Source organism: Columba livia, chromosome 1 (assembly GCF_036013475.1).
Source record: "Columba livia isolate bColLiv1 breed racing homer chromosome 1, bColLiv1.pat.W.v2, whole genome shotgun sequence".
NCBI classification, from domain to species: Eukaryota; Metazoa; Chordata; class Aves; order Columbiformes; family Columbidae; genus Columba; species Columba livia.
Genome location: NC_088602.1, coordinates 207,581,296 through 207,587,295, shown reverse-complemented (window position 1 = coordinate 207,587,295; position 6,000 = coordinate 207,581,296). Strand labels below are relative to the sequence as shown.

The 6,000-nt window shown below is 42.8% G+C and overlaps 1 long non-coding RNA gene across 1 annotated transcript in view; it reads left to right on the top strand.

Annotated features, from left to right (window-relative positions):
- Positions 1-249: 249 nt before the first annotated feature.
- LOC110354911 (uncharacterized) overlaps positions 250-6,000 on the top strand; it is a 91,941-nt gene continuing 86,190 nt past the window's right edge. The window contains exon 1 of the long non-coding RNA XR_010469673.1: positions 250-510. This is a non-coding gene — a long non-coding RNA (uncharacterized LOC110354911). The remainder of the gene's footprint in view (positions 511-6,000) is intronic.

Below are 6,000 nucleotides of genomic sequence, written 5' to 3'. Positions count from 1 at the left end.
TTATTATGTCTTTGACCGTCCAGATGGTCATGTTAGTATTGATCTTCCTTTATCATCCAGATGGTCATGTTAGTATTGATCTTACTTTATCATCCAGATGGCTGGAACCGCACATCTTGCTTTCCTACATTTTACTTTCCAACATCCTGGATCCAGCCTTCCTCCTGCAATCTGAACTTGGAGGTCTCACTGTGGCACATGAACTTCCCACCCACTTCTCCACCCCAAAGCAAACATAAACTTCTCAGCTGCTGGACCAGTATGGTCATGCACATGCCCCTTGATTGACAGACAGGGCCTTTGACCAATGAAATACCTTGGTTGAGAGAAGTTTCTGGACAACTACCATAAATGACCACAGCTCAGATTCAGCTGGGGTATAAATAAAGCTGCTGGCCCTGTTATTCAGTTGGTCTTTCTTGGAGTAGAGTGGTTGCTGGTGGAGACTCTGTTCCTTAGACTGGCCATCTGAGGAAAATTGCTCAGGGATTGAGACACCCTACCAACCTGGTAAGTCATCTGGGTACCCCTGAAAGTCCTCACTTTGTAAGAGTGGGAAGATGCATGTTTTGAATCATCACTGTAGAGTTTTGGGATCTGATCCTCTTGAGTTTGAATTGGCTGTGTAGTAATTGAACTCCTAACTGGTATAATGTTGTTGGAGTGCTGAATAATTTTGGATAAACTCCATTCATAATGGGTTTTCTGCTAAACAGTGATGGTTAGAATAAAGCCTGTTTGGAGCTTGTTGCATGCTGAAATTGACTTTTTGGGGTGCCTCTGTAATAATTATTGTACAGGTCTGCTCGCTTGTTCTTCATCAGGGTGCTCTGCTGAGCCCATTAGCAAGCATTTGTAGCCCTGCTCAAATAATGTGCTTTTCTTCCATGTGAGAGTTTTATTCGGTTTGGGTAGGGGCTGTTTTTCTCAGTTTGTGCAATATTCTGCAGCCTAAAGGGAGAAAGAGGAAGCGATCGCTTGTGACCAGGCACTGGGCACTATAATAAGCAGAGGATGACGATGTGTGCGAGGCTGAAAGGAAGGCAGGAAGTGCTCTTTGGTACATGAGTAGGCTTCATTTTAACTCATGTGACACATGACAGTGGCATCCTAGAGCACACAGAAGGCCGTAGCAGAACAGGGATGGATAACCAGGATATCTCCATCCAACCTGCCAGAGATGCAGTCAGCTGTCAATCACTCTTCCAAGGCAGTTTGGTGATCAAACTGTGAACCACAGAAAAACGAAAGGGATCATTTTTATATGTCCGTTTATGCGACTTTAAATCCTTCTGTGCTCAGTTTGGCATGAAGAGAAGAACAGAGCAGCCACTGCTCAATCCAGTGGGGCAGGTTAAGAGGAAAGTCACAGTCTTCACCTTCTAATGGAAAGAGATTTAATGACAGCCTCCATGTGGAGGGTGTACAAGCCAACTGTTTCACGGCTATTTTCTGAGTGCCACTGGGCAACATAGTATTGGACACGCTTGCTTCTGGTGGGTGCTTCAAATTTTATAATAATTCAGGCAACATCCTTGACCTTAGTAAGAACTCATTATCATGCAGGGAGTTTCAGTTTCACTGTGATTGCCTTATCTGAATACAAATCTGAACCCTTTGCACATTGTCAGATGTAGCATAGGACATGAAAATACCTAGCATACTGTTTATTGCTGTACTACCTAATCATGTTTTTCTAAGATATTTTTTCACAGGCAGGCTGCTGGTTTACTGCTTCCTAGGGTAGCAGAGCAGTGATTTGGGTTTGCCATTGGCTGTTGTGGATTTGAGTGTCAACATAGTCATCAGAGTCACTGGGAGATGTGAACAGTCCCTGATACAGCTCCAATGAGGAATCTCAGACATCCTAAATGAGCTTTTTCACACTTGCAGCTGCTGTAAACACAAAACAGCAATGCTGTACTTTGTCCTGGGTGAGGCTTTTCTTTTAAGGATCATGAGCATTTCATTAGTGGTGTGCTCCTCACTGTGGATTAGGAATCCATTATGCTGGGAGTTACGAGAAATTTCTGACTCCAAAATTTGAATGCCATCTGTCTAACTTCAGCTAATGACCTGGGGTGAGTGGAGACAGGTGCACTGTAAGTGGCCTCACATATATTATACGTTTGCAACTCTTGTCCCTCTTTAGGTTAAATAGACCTTCACCTATTACCATAGCTGTTGATTTGAAGAATGTAACTCAAAATAGAGATCCTGCAAGGTGGATGGTACTGGAGCGAGTTGAGAGAAGGGAACGGAGCTGGTGAGGGGCTGGAGCACAAGTGTGATGGGAGCGGCTGAGGGACCTGGGGGGTTCAGCTGGAGAACAGGAGCTGAGGGGAGACCTTCTGATCTCTGAACTGCCTGAAAGGACATTGGAGCCAGGGGGAGGTCGGGCTCTGCTCCCAAATAACAAGCAGTAGGATGAGAGGAAACACCCTCCAGCTGTGCCAGGGGAGATTTAGATTGGATATTGAGAACAATTTCTTCCAGGAAACGGTTGTCGGGCATTGGAACAGGCTGCCCAAGGCAGTGGTGGAGTCACCATCCCTGGAGGGGTTTAAAAGATGTGCATGTGAGGGTCTTAGGAACATGGTTTAGTGATGAACTTGACAGCGTTAGGTTAATGGTTGGACTTTATGATCTTAAAGGTCTTTTCCAACCAAAATAATTCTATGATTCTGTCAACAACAGCTGGAAAGTGACAGCTGCATCAAACCTGGCAGCTGCTGAACCTGCAAACCCACACTTTTCTTGGAAGTAGACTAGATCTGGAAATACTCATGTAATCACAGCTCTATTAACCTGGGCTTGGTTAGTCTCAGCAGCAAGTTAGCCTGCTGAAGGAGCAAAGTCATCCTGAAACTCTTTCTACTGGATACAGTGGCATATGAACAGTTCCAGCAGGAGTTCCCAGTTATATGTGAAGCTGGGCTCCAGTATGGAGTGAGATCCTCCCAGCAGGTACATAGGTAAAGCTGAAGGGTTCAGATTTCATCGTTGATGGAAAATTTATTGGGAGATTTTTGATTGAATGCTTGGTCTAAAACCCTTATGTTCCCAACCCCTGAAAACTTTGAGCAGGTGAGCAGTCTCTTCTTTGAGCATGGAAATACCAGCATTTCCAATAGTTTGTGGGCAGGTTTTTTTTGTTGTTGTTTTTATTCACCCAAGATGGGAAAAAAATAACAGAATAAAGATACTGACATTGAAAGTAATCCTTTCTGTCAATAGAGGCTAAGCAAGTTTTGACTTCAAACAGTATATAGAAATGTGTACACCTCGTTTCAGGTGTCATGCCATGATCTTGATTCCATGCTGCAAGTTGTTTAATTAGCTCCATTAATCCTCTAAGTGATGGCAAAATGTTTAGTAATGATATTTAACTGGGGCATTGCAAGGGAACTTTTGTAGTTTAATTAGAAGGTAATTGATGATAGTGGAAAGAGTACCAGGTTATAAAAGGCTTTTACATGTCAGTTGGGCTTGTATTGAGCTAAATACAATAGCTTTTAAATGACCAGTTCAAATTAATTGCCATTATTATGGTACATAGATTTAAGAGGGGCCATTATTCACCAAAAAAAAAAAAAAAAATAGTATTCCTTTAGATTTAGCTAATTAGACATAGGGATAATGAAAGGTACCTAGAAGGAATGAAGAGATGGTGAATTAGCCATCTGACACGGAATTAGCTATAGGGGTTGCACTGATTTAGGAATCAGCCCCATGCGAAAGCTTGGACATGGAACTGTTGAGGCTTCTTCTTTCTACTGCTTTTAATGTAGCTGTGATTTAAGAGCTTGAATATTCATTTCCAAATCGGGTGTGGAATCCAGGTGGGTAGGTAGGTCCTTGGTGCTGGAGGTGGTTGATGCTGGTGATGCCTGTCAAAGCCAAGGTCCTTTTTAAATCATTTCCATGATGGAAGTAATTTTTGGGTGAGCCAAGCCCTCCTGAAGTCAGGGGATGTCCCTTCATGAACTTTGAAGGCTTCTGGCTTGAGACCTAAGGAAGGTCTGAAGGACAAAACTCAAACAGAAAAGGTACTGAAGACAACTGGGAGAAGAGGAGGCCAGCTGTGAATCCCTCAAAGTGCTGTAGATTTGGGACAGGAAGAAGCATCCTGGTGGGAAAGGCCACAGCATTAAACTGTCAAATGGGGAAAATATCTGTTACAGGGATGCTATCCTTTCCTACCATAGTTCATTGTCTTGGCTTCACTTCCACTCCATGACCTGGCAGAACACAACCACTGTTTGCAGCCTCACTACACAATTTGCAAAGCCAGAAGAATATATGGGAGTTGAACTGGTGCTATGTTTGCTTGGCAGTAAAGAACATATAGGAAAAACAAGTATTTGAAGGCATTAACTCAAATCATTGTGATGGCATTTCAGTAGCTTTTAATGATTTGCACAGTTTCGCTAAAGATGGAAGTTTGGCAGTCTTGCTTTGCCTGGGTAGTCTCAAATGGGTGGGATTCTTCTCCTCTAACTTTGGTTATCCCCCTGTGACAAGGCTGGTGAGGCTTCATGGTTGTCATTTGAGATCTCACCCATAGTCAGTGGAGTTTAAAGTGCAATTTAATTGACTGAACGTGGACATATACTTCAGAGTGGGATAAACTGCACCATGAACATCAATTGTCTGCTTTCTTGACACATATACAGTCAAGCTCAATGCTCTTACCATACAATCTATTTCAGCATTTCATTCTCTTTACCACTAGGAAGGCGATTTTTCCTTAACATCCAACTGAAATTCACCACAATGCAGCCTCCAGATTCTTAACCTGTGATATGGCATAGACCTAGAAAATCATGAGTGCCATTGAGATGACATATAGGACATGATTTCCCATAGTCTTTTCTAGTACAAGAATATAAAATTATCATCAAATTATATGAAAGAAATAGGCTAAAGGAAACCTGCAGATGTAGTTCTTCATGCAGCATACGAGCCCTGTAATTAATGTATGAAACCTCTCACTGGAGGATGTTGTGATCACTGAAAGCTTAGGCAGGTTCAAAAAGCACTTAGACAAATACACAGATAAGAATCCCTTGAGGGTTATCAGATTCCAGTAGACTCTTTCTGTCTTAGGAAGTCCTGGAAATACAAGTTAATGGAGGCTGGGAATATAAAAGGAAATATTAATGTGTGCTTGGCATATTACGATATTCCTTAGTTAATTTGCCATTAGTAACTCTGAGAGACTGGGTACCCACCTGCCTGCATTGAATTTGTCTGTCTTAATGGTACATTGCTCCAATTCAGTCTACTTTTCCTCGTAGATGATGTTTTCTCAGCCTCTGAGGTATTTCTTGCCACCTTCTACTGTTCCACATCTTTCCTGAAGAGGAGGTTGGACCTCATCTTCCATGGGTACCAAGCTGACACTACACACAACAGGTTTAACTATCTGTCATGAACAGACGCAGGCTGGTGCAAATCTACGGTATGCAAATCAATGTGATATAAGAGCATCTGTTCTTCCAGCATGCTAACGGGGAAAGGAAAGGGAGGGATTAAAAGTCCTGATAACTTTACAGGTAAACCCATTCCTTTGAAAATGTGGTTCTCCACCTCTGGTTGTCCTCACCATGTTCTGCTCTGTCTCTGGTCAGTGCAGCTGATATGCTGAACAGCTGTGTCAGAAATGTCAGTTATACGGTTAAAGGACCAGTGGGCAGTTATAGTACATCTGCATTTAATTCTTGTAGCTGTTAGAGACTTGCTGACTCCCCTGATCGCTGAATTTATCTGCTGCCTGTGCCTCCACACCTGACTTGCCTGTTGGGCTCATCAGAGACCCTGGGTGCTGGGACCTTTCTGCGCTGCTGTTAGTCTTATTTCTAATTTGTTTCTAATGTTTTATTCAGCAAGATCCCAACCCTGGAGCTCTTGACACTTCATGAGGTGTAAGATCTAGATCCGCACTCAAACTTTTAGGCTTGGGGCAATTTTCCAGTTATGAGACAGATGATATTTGCA